The sequence below is a fragment of the Lathamus discolor genome, chromosome 5 (assembly GCF_037157495.1).
Source record: "Lathamus discolor isolate bLatDis1 chromosome 5, bLatDis1.hap1, whole genome shotgun sequence".
In the NCBI taxonomy this organism is placed as follows: Eukaryota; Metazoa; Chordata; class Aves; order Psittaciformes; family Psittacidae; genus Lathamus; species Lathamus discolor.
This window is the reverse complement of record NC_088888.1, coordinates 88,672,678-88,696,633: the sequence shown is the minus strand read 5'-3', so window position 1 is coordinate 88,696,633 and position 23,956 is coordinate 88,672,678. Positions and strand designations below refer to the sequence as shown.

At 36.6% G+C, this 23,956-nt stretch overlaps 1 protein-coding gene across 1 annotated transcript in view; it reads right to left on the bottom strand.

Annotated features, from left to right (window-relative positions):
• CSMD1 (CUB and Sushi multiple domains 1) overlaps positions 1-23,956 on the bottom strand; it is a 1,149,005-nt gene that overhangs the window by 702,813 nt on the left and 422,236 nt on the right. The gene's annotated exons all lie outside the window — the stretch shown is intronic.

The window sequence follows — 23,956 nt, the reverse complement described above, 5'->3', positions numbered from 1 at the left end:
CTGTCAGACAGAATTACTGCAGGAACGGGGAATAATTCTTTTCATTACCTAAAAGAATGAAATTCAAATGGGTAGTTGTTAGTATCCTAATTACTGTATTAAATATTCAGTCATTTTCACAGCACATATGAACATAAATAATGTATATAATGTGCATGAATTTAGGTTATATGCTCATCTGGGCATGTAAAATGTGCATAAATGTGCACACGATGAAACCTGCGCTGATTCCATCATTTATATTTAAATGCATTTCCAATGAGATAGCTTTATCACTTCTGATATTAACATTCATCAGAACTAATTGTATTTGTTAAAGCAAGACAAATTTCTTTTCTTTGATTAACAGTATTCTAAGTTCACATAATTTTAAATTAGTTGGAGCAGATGAGTCAAAACTCCTGGAAAAATGATCAGTTTCTTTGAAATAAGAGTAACCAATTATTTCATCATGTTTTAAACATATACATGAATCATCAGCACCAAGAAGTTGGTATTTTAAAATATGCCCACAAGCTAGTAACACAATGTTGTCATTCCAAGTGATCAGAGGAATATGTCAGACCTATTTAAAGGTTCCCATCTTCAGACTCTTTTTAGAAAAATAGATGTATAATCTTACATGAATACAGGTTTAGCTTTAGTGCTTTTAAATGCCTGGTTAATATTTAATTGAAAGCCTGAATAACATTTCACTTAGAAATAAAGCCAGCTTTAAGGCAGGTAAATATTTTCTTGAGTTTTTCTTTTGCCTGATAAAATTAGTATTTGACTCTTATTTTCTCATTATTTCCTTTCTTTTTCTATTTTCAAATGTATCTGTAAGGTATCACTACTAGCCACTGAAGGAAACATTAAGATACTACTGCACGAACTAAAGATTTGCCATCACGTAATCAGCTAAATGTGTAGATTGCCACTAGATGGCAATGTTTCAGAAAATTATATTCATAAATGCAGAGGCAGCTATAGAATATACATTATTTAAAGGTTCATTGAGTCGTTCTAAATGCATCTGTCAACCAGTAAGGAGACAATTCTTATGCATTTCTTGCAGCCTGTGCAACTTTCCTCGAAGTGAAAACAATGGAAGACTTGAGGAAACGGAGCACCTCCAGAAACCCACATGGGTATGAGAGAGCTGACAGGTCAAACTACTTGTACCAGGCAGGGCAAACCCAGGCTGCTCCTGAAAGCAGAGTAAGATGCATCCTCAGGGAATTTGCAGCTGCTGAGTTGTAGCACAATTATGAAAATCATTCTCAGCTGTGAAGAACTGATACCCACCCACTGCTGCAAGAGATAATTTTAACTAAATCAGTCTCTAAATGTCCATATTCTCAGCCCTTTAATTTACACAGAGTATGTTCTGTGAATCTGACAAGTAGGCACTATAGATGTATGTTAAAAGTCATTTGTAAATTATAAAGACATTATAAAATATTTCTCTTATACAGATACTTTAGAAATATATTAAAATGAAACACACTTTTTTTCACTACCATAGTATAAAAAAATATAAAATAGGATTAAAAACTCCCAGACAACTAGAAACATTCTAGGTGTGCTCCTAGACTCTTCTTATTCAATCTACAAAGTGTTTTGCACTTGTTTATACACCAGGTATTAGAATCAAAGAACCAAACTAAATTGACAGCTGTTTTTCCACTTACACTTCTTGTGTCACCAGGAAAGCTCCCCACAGTAGAAAGCAAAGAAAGTAAAAGTCTGAAGAGCTGATTCTCTAAGTGCAGCACTGACAGGGGGACTAAGGTCTCCCTTGGAACTGTGTTCCAAGGTAATCCCAAACAACATCATCCCTTTGTTTCAATGACTGTGTTCCACACAGTCCCTTCCAGAGCTCACATGAAAGGAGATCCTCTCCAAATTTTAAATTAGTGTTAACCATCATACCTACAGAAAACAGCTCATTAAATACATAGGTAACCCATTCAGAAGCATTTGTGAATGTTTTCAGTCATCTTTTAGGTAAAGAGAATGAACTTAAACACATATAATATATATACAACACTTATACAGAATATATATATATGAGGAGTGTAAGATACTCTATAGGACAGAAAGGTTATTCTTCTGTATTTTGCGTTACTTCAATATTTTTCTGACTCATTATGAATCCCTCACTAGATACTCAGCTAAAGATGAAGTGCTTTAAACTCATAAATAAAACCACCATGTATGTTATATATGCTGTCTACATTACTAAAAATAATCTCTAAGGACTTTTTCAGACGATTTATTGAGAAAAAAATCCCTTTGTGTTTATTAGGTGTTTCTTCTTAATTCGGGTGGTCAAGCAATGAAAAGTACATTTTTGGAAATCCAAGATGACCACCTCTCTGCAAATAAAAATGCTACTACTGCATTTAATGAGGGGCAGGAGGAAATTACCTTGCAGTAGCATTCAGGGTCTTCTTTGACTCCAGCTATTCTCATTGTTCCCCCGCATTTTAGAGACAGCACTGAAGCAAATCACTCCTGTTCATTCAGAGCATAGATTGCAGGTGCTTTTGGTACCAGTTCTGTACAAACCAGCTGTATGATAGCTTCCCTCTCTGAATCTACTTGACACAGGGAAGGAATCCCAGCTCACCAAAACATACACCATCATCAGATCTTTGTCTCTCTGTCTGCCTTTCGCAATTCTTAGGAACTATGACTACCCAACAGCCTGTAAAACAGAAAGCAACTGAGAACAGTATGGATGTATTCCACCCTTACTGTATTTGCTTTCTGCTGTCAATAGTCTGCCCATCCTCACTACAGGGACATCTAAAGTCACCATCAGCTGCAAAATCATCACAAGTTACCACCCAGCTTTTTAAAGCAAATAACTTGTAGTTCATTTAAAATTTCACACTGTGAGCTGCAATAATTCAAGAGGTGACAGACGAATAGTTCAGGTAGTCCTAAAGAAGGGATAGGACAAAATGGCAATGGCAGCTAGTTCGTTGTCCTAAATAACCCCACACTCCTCAGCTAGAATCTTATTACTAAAGTCAGAAAAAAAAAGCCTCTCATTATTGCCATGTGGGTCATCACCCTGTTCCTTTCTGACCAGTGTTTGTTCTGTGGTCTGAAGTCTGAATCAAGTTAGTCTGAGAAAGTCCTAAAACCTCAGGCTTTGCTCTAAAAAAAGTACTTCAACAGGAAAATGTTGTAATTATAATGCAGTTCTGCAAAACAGCATGAATGAGAATGCACACTTCTGTTTCATGGGTTTTGGAACTTAATATTATCAATGTATTAAATATAGCCTGAGTATGCTTAAGAGAGTGGAGATTTAGGCGGAGTCTGTGTCTCTTCCTACTCGGTTTCTATATTGGAGTCAAGGTGGGAGGTGTTGGCCGTTTTCTCAGAGATGAACATTTCTGAGCACATGCAAGTTTAGATGTTTAGTTCAACTGCAGGAGCTGAATAACTAAAAATGTTACCAGAGTAGGCAGTGTCTGAGGACAGGATCCTGAATTTCTCTTTCAAGTCGATGTGCTACCTATATCCCAATTTTGGCAGAGTGTGGGGAGTCTGATTTTCAGTGCATGCATGTACATTTTTCACACTATTATGTAAAATTTACAAAAATATGCAAAAAAAAAATATCAAGGTACTTTGTCAGAGGGTGAAAATAAAAGCTGCTAATAAAAGATCTTCAAACAATTTACCATTTTGAAAACTGCTCTGTTTTTGACAGAATTAGTAAATAGGCTTACAAACAGAAACAGAATAATTTTTAGGCATTTGAAACTAAATATAAATAATCTCACCCTTCATTATACATAATGATAAAGTAAAATGTACATTTAACTATAGAGAACTCTCAAAGCAGGCTTCACGCTGAAAACCACCGCCAGCAATACAAAGTGCCTAATTTGCACTGTTTTCTTTTTTCAGCCTTTATAAGCGCTCATAATATAAAATTTTCAAAGGTAACCAAGGTTATTAGAAGTAATTTTCACATTGCTTTTCTATTCCCTGAAATACATTGTAACTAACAGAAAGCTGACTCAACCCAGATTCCTAAAACCAAAACACTGTAACAACTTAGCAGAAAATTTTCCATACAAGCTGCAAGAGGGTAATAATTCTTATCTGGAAAAAAGAAAGGAAGGGAAAAAAAAAAAAAAAAACCCAAAAAGTTCAAGAAGTCAGAGAAACAGTTAAGAATTTTTCAATAAAGCCTCTGACACTTTTGATCAGAATAATTTCTGTCTGCACTAAAGCCATATTTCTAATGCCTTGTTTGGGCTATATTACTGGCTTGTATTTCAGTTTGAGCAATGCCTGTGCTACTGGTATACAAATCCCGCACCAGCCGAGGGACCACACAAAAGTTAACTCCTTTGACTGGAAGGTGCTGTTGAAAATGCCACGTTTGACAGGGCAGTCACAGTACAAAATTGTTATAAAAAGATGTTAGCATGAATGACATGAAGAATGACATGTAGGAATGTAATCTTTATAGCTAAGAAGCATCTACTTTCAATCTGGAAAACACCTTCACATAAAAGTGCACGCTGAAGTGTCATGCTGTTGACCAGTTCACCACCACTCAGTGCACAAACCTGTGCTTATTCATTGCTCTGAGTACACACAGACTTCCCCCTAGCTACTTGTATTGTGTGTCCAAGCACTTTTCCTCGACAAGACAGTAAAACTGTCAGGAGCTATGACATCGACACATACTTAATTCACTAGCAGCTTTTGCTGCTGTCTCCCTTAAAAAACACAGAAGCAAATTTCAAAACGTCATTTGCAAATCTCACATCTCTTTTAAGAAGTATTTATTTAAGCAGATTGATTACAAATGCACATGTTCATTATTAATAATTGTTCAGATTTCACTCTTTTAATCTGACTGGTGCCATGTTTTTTTTTACTGCGCCACTGAATAATGGTCTTAGAGCTCTTTCAGAGTCAATACCAGTGTCACTGAGGCAGTCTGTCATTGTAAGTGTTTTTTAGAGGTGCCAACAGAAAAGGATTTTCATCTATAATCTATTCAGCAATTACTAGGTCACCTAAGCTCAGATTTTCCCACATGGATGACATGTACATCTCTATGTATCTGTAAGGGGTTTTGAAAGCAATAATCCAACAATGGTGCATGCTTTATAGATTAATAGAGACTACAACCTAGCAAGTTGTTTCAGAACTTGCTTTTCTTTCAACATGCATTACTACACATAATAATCACATAAGACAACGGCAAGTGTAGAATATCAAATGGAATCCTTCCTGTTCTCAAAAAGTGGCATTTCACATCTGAATTCCAAGTGATAAAAAACAAATAAACAAAGAAACAACAGCATGCTAGCCAGCATAACCACTAAAGCACAGCTGATACACTCCATAAGAATGCATGTGTTGTCAACTCCAATGCCAGAAAATCGTAGTAGGATACTGGGATATTTAAAGGCCTGTGATGAAAATCAGACAGGAAAAATATCTCCGAACATACTTCCTTTTATAATTGGAAAGTGTCTTAAGCAACAGACAGGAAACAAATTCTGTCACTTAGTTATTTAAATAGAGAGGCAGCAGTATGATGCAACAGCCAGTAATATGCTCTGCAATCTTGCTAATTTAACCAGCCACAGCTATTTGTGTTGTCAGTGCTGTCATACTGGGAACCAGAGCATAAGGCAGTTGCAAATGCAGTAGAGTTACTGAGTAGTGATAATGAATGAGCAAAAAAGCAAATATGAAGCATTTTTGCTTTGGAATTCTCATGAGATTCAGTACGCAATGGGATGCACTCAAAATGTTGCTCTCTGCATCAAAACAGTAGCAAGTACTAAATCTTTTAAGTACATTTTGTAAGTGCTGCTTCTCATGCTGCCCATCATTCAGGCTGCTAAGGGCAGGACCCTGCAGTGCACACCTTCCCCCTGCCATCCTGCACCATGATGCTGGCTTTGGGGCCATTTAACTTTCTATGAATGAAGTAAAAGCAGTAAGAGATACCCATGGAGGAGTCAGCATTGCTCTAAACTGCACTCGACTGCAGGGCTGTTGAAGGGCAAGATCACAGAGTCTCGGTGCCAGGATTTGTTTGTTTATTTGGGACAGGTACAGTAGAAACAATTACCAGGCAGTAAAGTAGCATTAAAAACAAACCACATTACCTAAAGCCTGAAAGGTCACAATGTGCTAGTTTTCCTTTGAGCTCAGGAGGAATGAAGAGGAAAAAGGTAAGAAAGATGAACACCCAAAGAATCTACAACGAATGCTTTCCTGTGTTTTTTGTTTGTTTGTTTGTTTGTTTCGGGGGGGGGGGGGGGGGGGGGGGTTTGAGCATTCAGGGAATGTGTGAAAGCCCGATTTAAATTTTATTTTCTCTAGATTTAGAAGCCTGGCAAATTGTTCATTTGTTTAAAGTCAGTTAACTCTCCAGGTGGGATTTCCAAAAGCTGTCATTTCTAAAGCAGAAAAAAAAAAAAATGTATCCTTTTAATTTTCATAGCATGCATGCAAAAAAACTTACTTTCACTTCAGAAGATGAAATGCTTATTTGGATGTCATCTTATTTCCTATTCCTGAAACTCTTTAGATAACAGCTTTAAAAGTGAATCCTTTTATTTACACGAGGCACTTCTCCATATTTTGGGAAGCTGACACATATATTTGGTTTGAATTATGAGTGCTTTTTTTAAAACAGGAAAAACGTGACAAGTAGTTTATTCCCTGGAACAGCCGGAAAGGATATTATTCATTTACTATAGATTAATTCAGCCATTAACTGGAGTTTACGACCACTACAGACAAAGCCATCTGCAAGTGCATTCATCATGTTGTGAACACAATGGGTCTGAATGTTCAAATGATGCAGTTATAAGCAGTCAATAGCTTCATACTTTATACTACTGCGATTAATGCCAGGGTGAGGGAATGTTCTCATGAGCTTTGTTTTTAGTTGTTTGGAAGATGTGACCAAAAGAACCACTTGGGGAAGGGAGGGGGGGAAGCTCAGGCCACATTTTAACAAACAGAAATAATCCAACAATTCAGGATGCATAGATGTGCAAGGAAGATAAACTCATTTAAGTGATGAACAGAGGACAATGTATTGTACTATTAACGGGCAGTAAATGCTGCAATATGCTGCTTCCATTTTGGAATTTCTCAGTTGCCACTTTCTAAGTTACTGAATTAAGCCTCCACTGCAGCTAGTTTACTTTTGTATCTCAATTTCAAAATAATTGATTTGTTTTACTGACAAGACTGATGGTGGGATGCATCTGTCGAAATCTAGTTGTTTAGATACCACACAGACAGCTCTCAGCTAAGCACCCATGGCTCCTTCAATGAGCAACAGGCAGGAACAGGGCTTTTTAAGGACCTATTCTTTCTTACCTTAAAGTACATGTTTAAACTGGATCAGATGAATGGTTCTCCAAAAGTGCCCGTTTTTTCTGTGCTGACTATAAAAGGAATGTAGGGTAACATCAGCTACAGTTATCTATACTGCAAGGTAGGTGGGATGATGGTATATACATGTCCCGATGGTACAGTTGCATTTTGCAGGCAAATCATCAGTAAGGTAGTTACTCATCGAACAAAATTCTCCTTTTCCAATAGGAGGTTAGTGAAAACAATTTCAACACAAAAGCTTATGTAAATACTGAGTTAAAATTGGAATGCTCCTTGCCTATATAAACAGATACTAAGCCTACATATAAGCACAATGTGCAGTGTCACAGTACAAGGCATCTTTCTATCATTTATGGTGGAGTGATATCCAAATAATTCATCTCATTAGGAAATGTGTGGAGCAAAGAATGAAACCTATTCTGTATACATAGAGTGATGCCTACTGCTTTCTCTCAAGATACATCAACTCTTTTTTTATATTTTCACTTGCAGCTGTCCCTCAGCCATCTCTCAAAGCTCACCAGGCTGCAATGAGATCTGAGGACTGAGCCTGTGATACCTTGGGGATTAAAGTGTCTGGCCAACCTTGGGCCCAATTAAATTTCTACAAGAATTCCCTGGGACAGAACAGAAACAGCTCAGCTGGGAACTGTCTTGTCCATATCCTCTCTTTGTGGAAGAGAAACCCCAAGCAATACAGCAGGTTGGAAACATGTTTTTCAATCTATAGAAAAACATACTACTACATTTTCTGAAAGTATGTGTAAGGATTTCTTACATGTAAAAACGCTGAAGGACTCAACGAAGCAACATTACATGCAAAGGCTCAGCTACACTGGCATCCAAATTAAACAGAATTAAAAGGTTAATTAATCTGTACAGATTTAGATGTCTGTGATCTAGATCTCCAGATCTAAGATAATTTATTTCATCTCCCCCACAGCAAGAAATACAGATTTCACAGAAAGAAATACAGGTTTATAGGATGCTTCTAGACTAAAAAAAAAAATGCATTTTGGAAGATAGTCAGTATTAAGACACCTAAACTTCAGCAGGTGTCATCCATAATCAATGGAAAAACTCAATATAGTCATGAGAGTCTAAAGAGTAATCTAACTGACAAGGCTGCAGAGGTCTATTTTAGGGTGTTATAGTTTTGCAGTTATTCTTTGTCTATTGTACTGCTGCCTTGGTACAAATCAGAATTGAATTTTACTAAAGTATCTTTCACAACAAAATTATGTTTAGCATTGGACTACTTAATTGCTCAGCTCATCAAGACAATAAAACTACAGCTGAAAAACACAACCAAAACAACTGTTGTAAATGCACAGTTAGGTAATTAAACGCTGTTTATTAGCATTAAATTATTATATTCTAAAATCAAAGTGTTGCTGAATTATCCCAAGGACAATTTACCTATTGATAGAAAATGTGGCAGTTCCTCTGCATCATGTACTGAATTGCTGTCACTTCAAGATTATAATAGCCAGATACTGTATAAAACCCAGCTCTTAACTCTACTTTATTGTAGAGTGAAAAAAAATATCGTTTAAGACATATTTTAAATTGATGGGAACATTTGGTCTTTTAAGTGACCATCATATGATATATTAAAAACAACCACAACTGATCTTTAAATTTAGAAATCTGAAGAATTACTGTGGAGGGATATTAACCATCAATTTCTTTCCTATAATGTTGATATGAGTTACGAAGCAACCCTTCCTGACTACACTATCAGGGGTTCTATATCTGTAAATTTTCATAGGTGAAGATAATTGTTACCAAGCAGTCATTCATTTAAACAGGTTGTTATACAGATGAGAAAAGATTCAAATCACTTAACTTTAACCATCTACTACACAGGAATTTAACCAAATCCAGTCAATAGCTTCCCTCAAAAAAAAAAAAAAAAAAAAAAAAAAAAAAGCATCAGGCACCTCCAGAGTACTATTCGTCCTACTCTAGAATAGTAGAATCATAAGAAGAGTTAGGGTTGAAAGGAGCGATATGTAGTATCAATTTCCAAATGACCATATAAAGAACTTAGTCCACTAGTTTAAACTTGACACATAAATTTCAGGTGGCTGAAATACTTTCCTGGGTAATTTTTTCTCTGAAGCGTCTGTGTGAGAATTTTAAACATATATAGTCAATGTCTAGGCTTACTCACACATATCAGACCCTTGATACAGATATGCTACTGTAAAATATGAACAGATCAACTTTTTTTTTTTTTTTTTTTTTCAAAAATTACTTCTTCCTCAGGAGTAATACATCTTCCACAAGCACATCTTCAAGTTACTTCACAGGCTGAAGAAAATTAAAACAGCCAAGGGCCTATATAGTTGGAGCTTGCTCCAGACTATCACTAAGTCCTTTAACTCAAAAGCAAATAATTTATTGATGGAATTCTTTTCCTAGGAACTTTCCAGTTTCCTATACATAAAAAAACACCCTAGTTGAGATGATTGCTAAAATATACACTAGCAAATTTGACAATAAATCACAGTGTACATTTTACATTTATAGTCCCATCAGGCCATCTCTTCTGCTGAAACAGAAGCTATAAACATGTGACTATATCTGAATGAAGAAAACATCAGAGTTGAGAAAAGCCTAGCAGTGGCTGCCCACTGAATTTCATACACACTATCTCATTGCTTTAATTCATGATATTTTTTTATTTGAATTCCATCTTGTTTTATAGTCTTAATATAAATCCATCCATCAATCAGGAGTACTTGAAATTAGACACATATTCATTGGAGAGTTAGCCAATGTATCAGAGGGCTACCAACGTATCAGAACTGAGATTAGAGGATATGATGAAATCTCGTGTGATGAAAACCACATGCTGCACCTCTATTAGGAATTAGAAATTGCTTTCCAGCTAAAATGCAACACAGAAAATACGATCCAATTGAAAGTTAACTAATTGGACATTAGTGCAATTTCATGGAGCTGTCTCCAGCTCCCTCTCTGAGGGATAAGAGAGAAAAGAGAATGGTGTAAACAAAAACTGAACTGATATATAGTAAAAAAAGGCAAAGGATATAGACAGCATAGAGAAGAGGAAGTCTTAGTCCTTAAAACTACAGGAAGTGCTCCTACCTTACAATTTCTGATTAAACTTGCTGTTACTCTAGCAATTCCAAAATAATAAATACAACTATCTGAAATAAATATGCTTTTTGCTGTTATTACAGTGATCACTGCCTCCATGTTGTAGGCCAACTATGATCTTTTGATGTCTAAGCTCTTTCACTCAAGTGAAAAGTAAAGCTATTTCTGATTCATCCTCCACTGCACCTTTACAACATTTTTAAAATGTTATCTTAGTGAACAAAAGGGTCAAAGAGTCTCATGTTTACTAAGCACACATTAAAACAATGTCTCCCCTTTCCTTCAGTACTGCCATTATTTTGTTATTTCATAATAAGCCTTGAAATTGCTGGAATTACTAGATCTACAGTCTGATCTACGTCATGGCTGCTTGAGATCATCTGGATGTAATTCTTAAAACATCTGTAGACCCGTTGGGACCAAGTGTGTTTGATATTGATACTCTTTTGATTATACTAATTGCCTTAATAGCAAAATAACATATATTATCTTACTCTACTCTGATAACATTTCAAATGTCTTTGTTTTCATTTTTATTGTGTTACAATCGCTCATTAATTGGATAAACTTTGGAAAACTCTAGTATTTCAAAACGCAAGATACATATTAATAGTCCTGTGAAAGAACGCAGGTAATTTAGGGTTATTTATTCATATCCACTGAACAGTGTTTTCTTTAGTACAAAGAAACATTGCATGGTTTTAGCTTCCAAATGCTTTTCATTTGTCTTTATAATGAAAATATATGATACGGTTCACTGCATTTAAACTGCTTTGGCATTGAAGTTGGACAGAAATTAGGTGGCCTGATTTCAGGACCAAATTACTTAGGTGGCTCCCAAGAATATCCTGTAGCAGTTATAAAGGCTTCTATTAAAACATCTGTGGTACCTACATTTTGCAGAAAACTCTCCTGTGACCCTAATTTAGGCAGAAAGTACCTGTGCATGTCCCACAGAGAAGTCTAAAGAGCCAGATGTGTTCAGACTATCAACTGATGTGGTGTTGCTGTCATCCTGGTAGATGTGGTCCTGCCCACTTTATACGTCACAGTCTAGAGCCCTTATTTGGAGAAAAGTTGATCTGCTGGCCCCTTTCAGCACCAGAGACTTCAAGCCTCCTACATCTCTATCAACTGTCCTAATCCCACAGCCAGGACCACTTTCCACCTCTGTCGCTCCTTTGCAATCTAAATCTTCTGGCTATCTCCAGACAGAAGCAGGAGAGCAGGCAGCCTGGGAGAACAAGCCAGAGAGAGAGCAAAAATACTGGAATTCAGCAGCTCTCAGGCCATGTAGAGCAATCACTCAAATGACACACCAGGAGTGCTCTGGCACCATTAGACTATTATACCAGTAGCAACCATCACTCCTACAGACTTGTGCTGAGAAGAGTAAAACTAGAGTTGCCTGATGTTTCTTATACTCTCCATAGGAGAGGCAGGCATGAAACTGAAACAGTTTGGTGAACAACAGTCAGCTATATTTCACCCAGACATGGAGCTGTTGGAGCAAGTCCAGAGGAGGCCCATGAGGATGATCAGGGGGCTGGAGCACCTCCCATATGAAGACAGGCTGAGAAAGTTGGGGCTGTTCAGCCTGGAAAAGAGAAGGCTGCATGGAGACTCATGCAGCTTGCCGGTATGTGAAGGGGGCCTACAAGCATGCTGGGGAGGGACTCTTCATTAGGGACTGCAGCGATAGGACAAGAGGGAATGGGCTCAAACAGGGGACGTTTAGGTTAGATATAAGGAAGAAGCTCTTTACTGTGAAGGTGATGAGGCACTGGAATGGGCTGCCCAAGGAAGTGGTAAATGCTCCATCTCTGGCAGTGTTTCAAGGCCAGGTTGGAATGAGTCCTGGGAGACATGGTCTAGGGTGAGGCGCCCCTGCCCATGGCAGGGCTTGGAACTAGATGATCTTAAGGTCTTTTCCAACTCAAATCATTCCATGATTCTACGTCATCTTCTGTACTACAGTTACATGTACCAATTTTAAACATGCACTTGAGGTTCTAAGAAGTTTATTCTAAAAATTCTTATTTGTGTATTACTTTTGATAAATTGGTTCTAAACACATTTGAAACGTATCTTACAGTAAAAAAACACTTTCAAACAACCTCTTGATAATTAAAATTTAAATATTACACACTCATAATAATATGATATATAATGAATTTTTCACTGTACCAATTTCTTCATTTAAGCTGACACTGTAATTCACTAGATCTTATTAAAGATATTTTGAACCCCTTTTTTAAGGTTTAAGTTACCTTACCAATACATTCAGCTTCATTGTTTTTTGTATTTTATTTGTATAGCCATCGTTACTATTAAGCAGTTATGGATAACTGTGTAGAATTTTGAGCAGAATTATCCTAGAACAGATGCAGGTAACAGTTTCTGTACCAAACCTGATAATACAAAAGCAAAGAACAAAATTTACTTTTTCTTCCTGACTATAAAGACTGATTCATTTTGCAATTAGTGGATGGTCTGCAAGACTGTAACCTTTTTACCTACTATGATTTACAATTATTGCTGTCATAGCTAAGAGAAGATACTGCACTCAATTTTTTATCTCCCACGTAGCACAGCCATTTAAAATTTTACAGTGCTGTTTAAAGAGTTAATACAAAAGGTCATCATGAACATCAATACAGTATTATAAGCCCACTTTAAAAAAACTCTCTAAAAGACAACAAACAAAGGGTTCAATAAAGCACAACAACTTTGGAACTAAATGAGAAAACAAAGTATTTGATTTTAATGGAATATATGAAAATCCTATATGGTTTAGAATTAAGTATTTAGATCATTCCTACTCTAAGTGGAAATAACACTTTGTCTACAGATTTCAAAGTACACTCAACAACAGTGTTCAATTCTGTAGCATTTGGAATATCTTACCCCATCTATTAACTAATATTTTGTTTGTGTCCACAGTCCAAATCTGACTGACTTCCTGTTTGTTTTCATGGAAAAGCCAAGATACCAGAGGTCAGGTGAATGTGAACTAGAAGTGATGAGGCAGAAGAGAAGATTGGAACAATCTGTGATTCAGAACATGGCATAAAAATATACAGAAGGGTATGAAAAGAGGGAAGTATACTCTGCTGCCTGCAGAATGTTAATAAGTGGATATAAATGGCTGGTGTTTAAGCTGTTAACATGAGAAGAGATATAGAAAGCAACAGGAACTCAAAAATAAGACATCTCCGAATTAAGATGCATATCCTAATTCAGGCAATTAAATGTAACTTCAGAAAGGAAAGTTCTGCAAATTAGGAAGCAGGGATCTCTGAGGTTCCTCAGTGCTGCAAGAAGGTATGGGAACAATAGAGTTTTTGAGAGGCTATCTGTGAGGCTACAGGACACAAAGATGGGACTGACTGATCTGTCTGAGATTTCCTAGTTCTTTCATGTAGAAGGATAGTGAAATTGAAATAAGAGATGAGGTCATATCCAGGAGCAATTTAGGGGGTTGGCATCACAGAGAAGAACATACTATGGCAGCAGAGACCTTACATATATCTTGAGTTTGGAAGAAGTAGCAGGTCTGAGGAAACAATTACAGGTCTAGACACTGCCACAGTCCTGCCAAAAAACAATTTATTTCAAAGGAAACAGAAAAGGCTGTAAACACATGCAGTAATGAACAAACGGGGTCTCTATTTAATGGATGTCTAGCATGGGTAATATATGGAACTCCTGTGGGCTAATTATCAGATGCACTGTTGTTGTAGTCAGTTAAGAAGGGACCTGGCATTTTACTGTGACAGAAAGCTTGTGCTGCTGACATCAAAGCATCAAAACTTGAAGAACAAAGTTACTGCATGCATTAATAATGTGATGCTGCACCACCCTTATAATCTGTGCTAATGGTCATAAATTATTTTCTCCAGTCTGATTCATAACTGATATAGAGAAATCAGCTAGTGAACTAGTGCCGACTGCCTTTTACTCTCATAAAGCACTCAAAGTTCTTTTTGCTAACTTACTGGGGGGTGGGGGGTGGGGAAAGGGGAAGGATGGTGTAGGGGTGCGTGTGTTAGTGTGTTAAATTATATCTAATGTATTCTGTGCATCTAAAACTGAAATTCAATATTTAAAATGTATAACTTCTAAAAGATGGCTGGGATCAAGGTTCATTGCAAAACTGAAATAGCAAGTCGCATATTATCTGGTGTGAGAGATAGATAAGTAACACATGCTAATATAGCTCCTCTACAGCAAAAACTAATATGATTTGAGAATACATTCCTGTGTAAGGACAGAACTGTCTCTTTACCATATTGTACTATTCAGATATATTTTATTCTCCACAGAAAACAGAACTGTGTGAATACCTATCTTTTAGTAATACAATATTTTGAGATTTCAAGTACTTCCACAGTCAGCATTACCTTGACATAGAATTTTTCTGATGTTTTCTAGAAAAATAAGGGGAAAATTCAGACTAGCCCATGTCTACAGGGTATGCCAGTATCCTCGACAGTCTGATATTGGAAAATTCTGTCCTAGCTCACATATACCTGCTTCTTCAAGAAAAACACATACCTACAGATCAGATTTTACAGACCAAATTATTCCTTATTTTTTATACATAGACAACTACATATAGAAAAGGTACAGAACAAACTTCTATGACAGTATAACTCGTGCTTTTGCAAGAGTCTAAGGGCATGGATTCTACCCTATGTAAAAAGAGGTGAGGAGAAAGGCAATGGCAGACTAGGCATTGGGAATCATTCATTTGGATTTCCATCAGTTCCCTAAGTTTGTGTGCATTTGACCTGAATTTGAATTGACTGTTCTAAAACAAGTTCCATAAATTGGCTTTGACACTGTACAGATCCCTCAGGCTTACCCTTTAGTTCACCATTGATTATAAGCTCCTGTTTTATTATGATTTCCCCATATACACTTCCTTTGGGTGAGCACAGCGTTTTTTGTAGACAGGAAATAATAATCCACAAAAACTCACTTTGAAACTATTTGTAGCAATGGCTAGAAAGAGGCAACCTTAGAGGCATAGGTGTTTTCTAGTCTACTTCACACAATATTATCCTGAAGATTAATGGAAAGCAATACCACAAATGTTCAAATGCCTCATAGCCCAGCACCTGGAATTCTTAGCTGCTAATTGATTCCTGTATGTTTTTACAGTAGGTGACTGCTGCTCAGTAAGGCAGAATCATGCAAAAATTCAGCAACTGGCATCCTAACAGCAGGCAATTGTAGCACCCAAGTAATCTATTAAACACATACAGATGTTTGAAGCATTTCAGTTAAGGTGTATCTTCCCTGTAGCATTAACCACAGCAGCAAGGTACTGCCCCTAGTCCAGCTCTCATTATGCACTGAAAGCCTCCGAGTTATTTTCAGAGATGTTTTCAGCCTAATTTGTTAATTTAACTCAGGGCATAGCCAAAACCCCAAGTGAGACTTTTGCTCAGGCTAGCAAACCACCCGATTTGCCTCACAAAGGTAGGCTTAAGCCACTTACAGAGCTGCTAATCCTACAATGTCTTCTCAGGAAAATTCACCCCAAACCAACAAGGCGCATTCCTATTTATTACAGCATTACTCTGCCATTCTCCACTGCACAGCAGCTTAGGCAAAAATATTACTGATATGAGCAAAAAGGGTTGAGCCCACATGGCTGCACAAATCCACACAGGGAAATGAGCATGTATCAGGACTTTCTGAGAATTAAATAATTTCCTTTGGTACGTGCTATTCCAAATGTTAGCAAATCTCAGTAAGTAAATCAGTTATTGGCCAGGTACTCACATTCTTTTCTCTGAAACAGGACCTAAGATTATATCGTGATGTGAATGTAAAGATGACTGACAGATAACAGTGCACCTCACAGAAAACAAATCAGATGGCCAAAAGAAATATTCCATCACTGGAAGTTGCTTACTGGCCTTTATTACTAACCGTAACTTAACTTCTTCCAAGGCCCACTTTAGCCACAATTTATAAACTGAAAAATAGTTTGCAAGGTCAGATACAAGTCATATTATTAATTTCAAATTCCTTTGTTGAGGAAAACTACTTTGTGATATGATTTTCCTACCAGTAACTAGCTTTTTGGTAAATGTTGCTATATGATCTTTAGGAATGTCTGTTACTCAGATCTTCCTTCCTATATCTTCAGACAGATCATTTCTAAAGAATACTCCAAAGCAATGCAGCTCCCTGTTTGCAGGAGGTACTTTGTGTAGATGAAAAAAAGTCACTGTCAACAACGAGGTCATAATCACTGCTCTTTCTCATAAGTTGTCCTCTCTCAGAGTTCCAGCCTGCACTGGTGATACACTGATAGCTCTTAAATCACTGCTAATGGCAAGCGTATTTTTAGCAACTGGAATAAAATTCACAACAGGAAAGTGCAGGTGGTTGTGAAACACTGTTCTAACAATTTCTCTGCCAAATTTTCTAGGCTCTAGGCTAATTTTAACATATGCATGATAGTTTTGAGCCTTCTGGAAAAGAAAACACATAGAAAGAAATTGCAATGATTTGACACATTTTTCCCTGTGTTTTTAATAACAAAGTTGTTAAAAATCCGCAACATGAACACTATACAATTTTTTTCAATGACTGTTTTTGCTTTGAAACTACAGGAAATATGTTCTATGAAATGAGACGATGAACTCTAACAACAGAATTTTTCATGGAGATGAGATGCAAATGAGTTGATATACAGAGATTAGAAATTATAAAACATACTCTAACTAGACTCTTCATATCTTTTCTTTCCTGGTACAAATGAACAGCAAAGCTACCGGGCTGAACGCAAACAAAATCTTAGAATCAACTAGACTGGAAAAGACCTTTAAGATCACCAAGTCCAATAGTTCCCCAGGACTGCCAAATCCACCACAAATCATGTCACTAAGGGCCTCATCTACACAAGTTGTGAGCACTTCCAGAGTGTGATGTAACTCCACCACTTCCCTGGGGAGCCTCTTCTGATGCCTGACTACCCTTTCAGTGAAGAAATTTTTCCTAATATCCAATCTGAATCTCCCCTGGTGCTGCTTGAGACCATTACCTCGACTGTTACAGTGACCAGCTACCTTCTCACTCCATCCCCTGTTCAGGTAGTTGTAGAGAGTGATAGGGTCCCCCCTGAGCCTTCTCTTCTCCAGACTAAACCACCCCAGTTCCCTCAGCTGTTCCTCATAAGGTTTGTGCTCTAGACTCTCCACTAACTTCAGTGCCCTTTTCTGGATCCACTCCAGCAGCTCAGCATCTCTCTTCTAATGAGAAGCCCAAATACTCATCATTTAACACATCGAATGCGTTTTTTTTTTGCTCAAGGACCAAATTCTGCGCCTTAAATGAGTACTCCCTGGCTCATGCAAATAACAAGATAACTTACAGATAATTTCATTCTAAGTATACTTCATGCTTTGTTCATGTATGGCAGATATTACATACCTAAGTTTGCCGTACTGGAAAGGGAAAAACTGTCAAATCTGCATTGCAGTCTCAAAATGCGAGAGCAGAAACACCCCTCTAGTCCGTAAAAAGATGATACCAAAGAATTTATAAAGGTTTGATACAAAAAAGTAAGGAACTCACCAAGTCCACCCCAAATATGAACTTGCAGAGAAGAATTCAAAAGATGTTGTGTTCTAAAAGCCACAGTATTTTATGAACATGACAAATTACACATTTACTGGAGAAATAATGGGGAATAATGTAACTTTTCTGTCTTTTCAAGTATTCAATGCCAAAGTTATGAGATTATAATAATTATAATATGATCCTACTGTTACTACTCATAATCTGATGATGAAAAGATACTGAATATTGGAAAATTAACAATAAACATGTTTGAAAAGCTTTATTCCCTATTGTTTTTAAGTAGTGATTTCTATTTCTTTCTTCACCTGAAGCAGTAAACCACTTGCAACTGGTTACTTCTCAGGTTTACTGCATCTCTGTGTAGATAAATGCTACCACTTTCATTGTATTTCATCTGAAGAAAATAACAAGGGGAGAGTGACATTTTCAAATTATGTTTTTGGATTTAAAATATTGCCATTGTAAGCTAACAATAAAATGCTTTTACTATTTTGCATTTACTATATTAAAATGGTAATAAACTACCCAATTATGTTCTGTAATAGCAATGTTATATTTACCTTGGGTTTTGGGCACATTCCGGCTATGTGATTCTACAGGCATGAAAATTATTTTACCATTTTCTCCCCCACTGTTTTTTTTAAACAAAATCTCCCATGACTGTATTCTCTGTATAGATCCTTTATCATATCAACGCACTAATTTTTCACGTTGCTTTGATAGTTCATTTGACCTTTTGCAGGGCTTCTAGGTCTTACAGGTCTTGAAATCAAAGCATAAATTCTGGTGCCATTTAATTTTCTTTCTCTAAAATACAATAAAATAGAAGTGTTTCTTGTCATGTCTTACCATAGTTTAATTGTGCACACATGACAAAATTTTAGAAGGTGTCTTAAAGTGGTTACAATGACTCAAATTTCCTTTTTTTCCTGCATTTATTAACTTATCAAGACAAAGTTGCCAGCTTTACAAGACACATAGTTTGCCACAGTGACAGATGAAGGAGGGTATGCCTTATGAATGAGATTCAACTGGTGCAAAAAGGTTAAAAGATCAAAATTATCCTTACTATTAGCTCTCAGCGCAGGTAAACTTCTGAAACCAGCCGAATTAAATATAATGTTTCATAAATCAAGTCCAAATATTTACAGTAAATAATGGCATTTGTAACTGAACTGCAAGTTTTAATTATTTTCAAAGCATCTGGATACATGAACTGAACACTTCCAACAGCATCAGCAATAGAACTTTCAACATGGCTGCAATTTACACTGTAGAAAAATTTACAAAATTTATGATTTATACATGTAAGCTAACATAGTTACTTTTACTTCAGTAACCATATTCTGTCCTCTTTATCTCAGCCTGTAATAAAGCTTAAATTCCATTAAAAAAATTGACCTCCATTTTAACTGAGTAGGGGAGATACTGATTCCTCTTAGCAGCTTTGAATAGCCAGTCCTCAATTAGGCATGAATTCTACAAAAGACTGTGCTTATGTTTAACAAAAATCATGTAATTGATTTCCATCTTAAGATTACCTCTCCTTTAAGTGGTTGCATTGAAGAAAGCCTCACAATGCTACAGTGATGATTTGCAGTAAAATTAACCTTAATTTTCATATTTTGAAGGATTAGAACCTATGCCACATTTTCCTTTCTTGCTATTTTCCAGTGGAGAGTAAGATAATGAACAGCTCCCGGTTTTCAATGATATTGCAGCTGGTTCCTTTTGGCCCTTTGCATACTTAAATGATTATGTAAACAAACAAACAAAAAAAAGGTGCTATTGCAGCCTCACAGTAAAATCCAAACTTGAAAAATGGCATTTTATAACTGCATATGGGAACAACATGAAAATCAAAAGAGGTTTTCAGGGGTTTTAAACACGACCTGCTAAAATAACAGGAATAACAAAGCTTGTTGCCAGGTCACAATCTTTATATAAACAATTTATTTTACACTCCTCTAAGAAAAAATCCAGTGAAAGTCACTATTGGGAATGTAAACCAAAAACATCCACAAAACTTCACAACGTGTCATTTCCACTTTTACATTTCCTTGTGGATCAGCTGCATTTTGGATGCCCTCAGTAACTCCTGCAGTTTCTGTATCAGGCTAAACTAGGAATCTGGAAGTCTTTTTCACATTTAGTGTGAGAGATGCAGGTTTCCTTTCCAAAATGCTTTTATGGATTTTGAGTATTCAGACAATGGCTCTTGGCTGTTTTTTTCCATGTAATTTGTCTGATGAAATAACATAATTTTTATTTACTTTTCATTACTAACATATATTTAGATCAGAATAGTCAGAATTGCAAGGACACTGTCCAAGGATACTTTTAATATACTTAAAACATACTTTAATTAGATGAGCTAACTGATCTTTCTTAAAACTTGCTAAAAACAAACATGTACACTAACATAGCTACGATCCATGAAAATTCCTGAAATAGCTTTTAAGAACTGATAAGCTATTCTAACAATGCTTATTATAAAGTACTATGTTTATGCTTACTTACATGTTTGCTTTATTCTTTTCTTCCAGGTAGATAACACCACTAATAAATTATTATTTTATATTTTAAAAAATAAATACATATAATTGGAAACCCTAAGTTACTACATAGGAGTTATCTTTAACCAAGCCCATTACCTTCTTGTAAGGCACTTTAAATTGCTCCCTACTGTAAACGAGTAAAGAGACCACTTCTGGAATGTAGGAAGAAGTACTCCACTTTGCTGACCTTGAGATATAAACTAAATGGTAAAATTCTATCTTTAGGTCTCAAAGGTTTTATTGGAAGTGCCTGACATTACTATATCATTGATTTGAAGTTTATGATTCTATTTTTATTATTATTCTCTTTTGACATATTATTCTACAGTTCTTATTAAACTGCAGTTATTTTGAATATTATCTGTTAGATTTGACTAAGTTCACTTTAAAAATAATCTTTATCACAGATATTACTTCTGTGATCTAACTTCGATGTCACTAATCTGCTTTTCCATTACTTGAAGGCTGTTTGCTTCTTAATTATAAAATATGACAATGTACACATTTTCATCTTCTATTAATCTTGGAATTACAGAAATGTTAACTTAATAATTTATTACAACACCAGTGTGATTATAATATTTTCTTAACTACTTCTTACTGCAGAGCAATGTATTTCAGAATTTTCATCACAGTTATTATACAGCAGAAATGTACCACTATTAAAATTTGGCATTTTGTGACCTGCAGGCTGTATGTTCTCCATTTTAGCATATTTTTAATAAGGGTATGAGGCAATACTGCTTCTCTCAAGCTTTTATAATTAAAATGAAACAATCTTTTGTACACATCTGTGTTGTGCCTGTTCCATCCTGAGCACATCAGAGTTGTTTTGTGAATTTGCTATTCACTGTTTTGCAAAATCAACGTTAAAATGCAAAAGAGTTTTTTAAGTGTCTGTGTTGAGCCATTTGAGTAGAGCTTTAAATGTTGGCAAATGGTTTTGTTGAGTCTTTTGGGGTTTTTTTCCTCCTCCATGAGGGAAAAGCCCATTCGGAAAATACTACCTGGCACTTCCATTTGGCAAACAAGATGGAGTTGCCATGAGGGAACAGTATATACAAACTGCACAGTTTGCTTCAGCTAAAACCATGGGCAATCTGCACAGACCAATGCTTTTGAGGCTGGTACTAAATTGTCCTATTTCACCAGGGATCCACAACTATAATCAGTCCTTAACTTTCAATAAAGCCCATTTAAAAGCTAAATCATTAGGTCACTAAATAAGGGACTCGGTTTTTAGAAGGGCTTAAACTCTGCAGCTGATCAAAACACAGAAAGGAATGTTATTTGAAATTCTGTAACACTTTTATTTAAACAAAGCAAAATACTGACATTATTTTGGTGTCACTGGTTGCTATGTAAGACAGCAGAAAAATATGATTTTCAAACTAATGAACTAGAACAATTAAGATTATCAAAATAGTTACCAATATAATCTGTTATGAAAAACACAGATCTACTATGAAAAGCAGCATGATTTGTTATCAAACTGGTCACCACCTTCTTTTTGAAAATGCAAACAGTTGAAAAGCTCTCCCTAGGCTTTAAAGAATGACACCATTTTTTTCTTTATTTCTTTAAAAAAAACCCAGAATATTCCAAGGAACATATACATTTGCTTGGTTCTGTCCTGGTTTCAGCTACAGCAGTCATTTTTCTCTTTCTCAGTAGCTCGTGCAGTGCTGTGATTTTGACTTTCAGCCTGGGAACAATGCTGATAACACCAACTGTTTTAGTTGCTGCTCAGTAATGTTTACTCTGACCAAGGTCCCTCTGAGTTTCATGCTCTGCCATGGAGGAGGGAAGGAAGCACAGACAGGACACCTGACCCAAACTAACCAAAGAGGTATTCTGTACCACAGCACATCATGCCCACGATATAAACTGGAGGGAGTTACCCAGAAGGGGTAGATCACTGCTCAGTGTCAGCCTGGGTATCAGTCGGCAGGTGGTGAGCAGTTGTATTCACTTCCCTTGTTATTTCCCTTATCATTCTTATTATTGGTGGTAGCAGTAGTGGTTTGTGTTATACCGTAGTTACTGGACTGTTCCTATCTCAACCCGTGGGAGTTACATTCTTTCCAGTCTCCTCCCCACCCCTCTGGGGTGGTGAAGGGGGGGAATGGGGGAAGGCAGCAGGGGAGTGAGCAAGCAGCTGCATGGCTCTGGATTACTGGCTGGGTTTAAACCACGACAGGTTTCTACCACAACTGGAAAGAAAAGGCAAAACAGAATCCAATTTTTTAAAAAGACTTCATTTCTACTCCACATTCCTTGGGCTTGTTTGAATTCTGACAGGTTCTGTCAACTAGACTTCCTAGAGGATCTGTGAATTATTTGTTAGTCAGCTGTTGAGCCCTTCCTACTCCTCCCTCGTCTCAAAGGGAAGGCTCTATCTGTATGACAAGGGTGTTTCTGTGCTTTTGGTTTTTAGGGCTGAGTATCCTTAGATCTAGTGTAGGAATTCACTTTCTCCCTGTACAAGTTTTCCACAAACCAAAATCCTTTTACTGCTGGCAACCTATTTACTTTAACAAGTTTTTCTTCTATTTTCCAGTCTGCAGCCCTGCAGCACTAAGATTTTCCAAGCAACATTTCCACTGTGTTTTTAAATAGTAATATACATCAGATTGCAGTGAAAGTTTTATACACTATAGTGTTGATTCCTGCTGTATAAGCTTTTTTATAGTGTAAATTCTCAAATACCTAACATCCCCCCTGAAAACCAACCCCTCTTCCCAAATTGCTATTTCCCTATCCCAATTGCTATTCCGAATTCCTATATCCCAAATTGCTATTGCTATATCCCCGTAAATGCTCTGCAGACCTCTTCGCCTGAAACTGGAACCATATGCATGAAATTTCTTTTCATTGGTTTCTGAGGGATCTGTCCAAGATCCATCTCAGCAGATCTGATTCCTTTCATCTTGCATCCCCAAGAAATTAAACTACTCTCCCGTTTTACTCCCTCTGTCCACCCATCTATATTTCTATGTTATCTTCAGCAAGGACCATGACTGGCAAGAACGATCACAGCATCTCCATCTTGATTTGACCATGAGATGAAGGTTTCGCGATTGTATATACTAAGGATACTACAGCCTGAAAACATATTCTAATCTTTGAGAGCCAATCTTTCTTTCCACTTACGGATTTTGTATGGTAACCAGTCAAAACAGCATCATCTATATTGTACCATGCAGTATTTCCTAAAATGTAGATAGGTTTGGATATTTCTACCAATTGCACGGAAAAAACCTTTTAAATCTTTT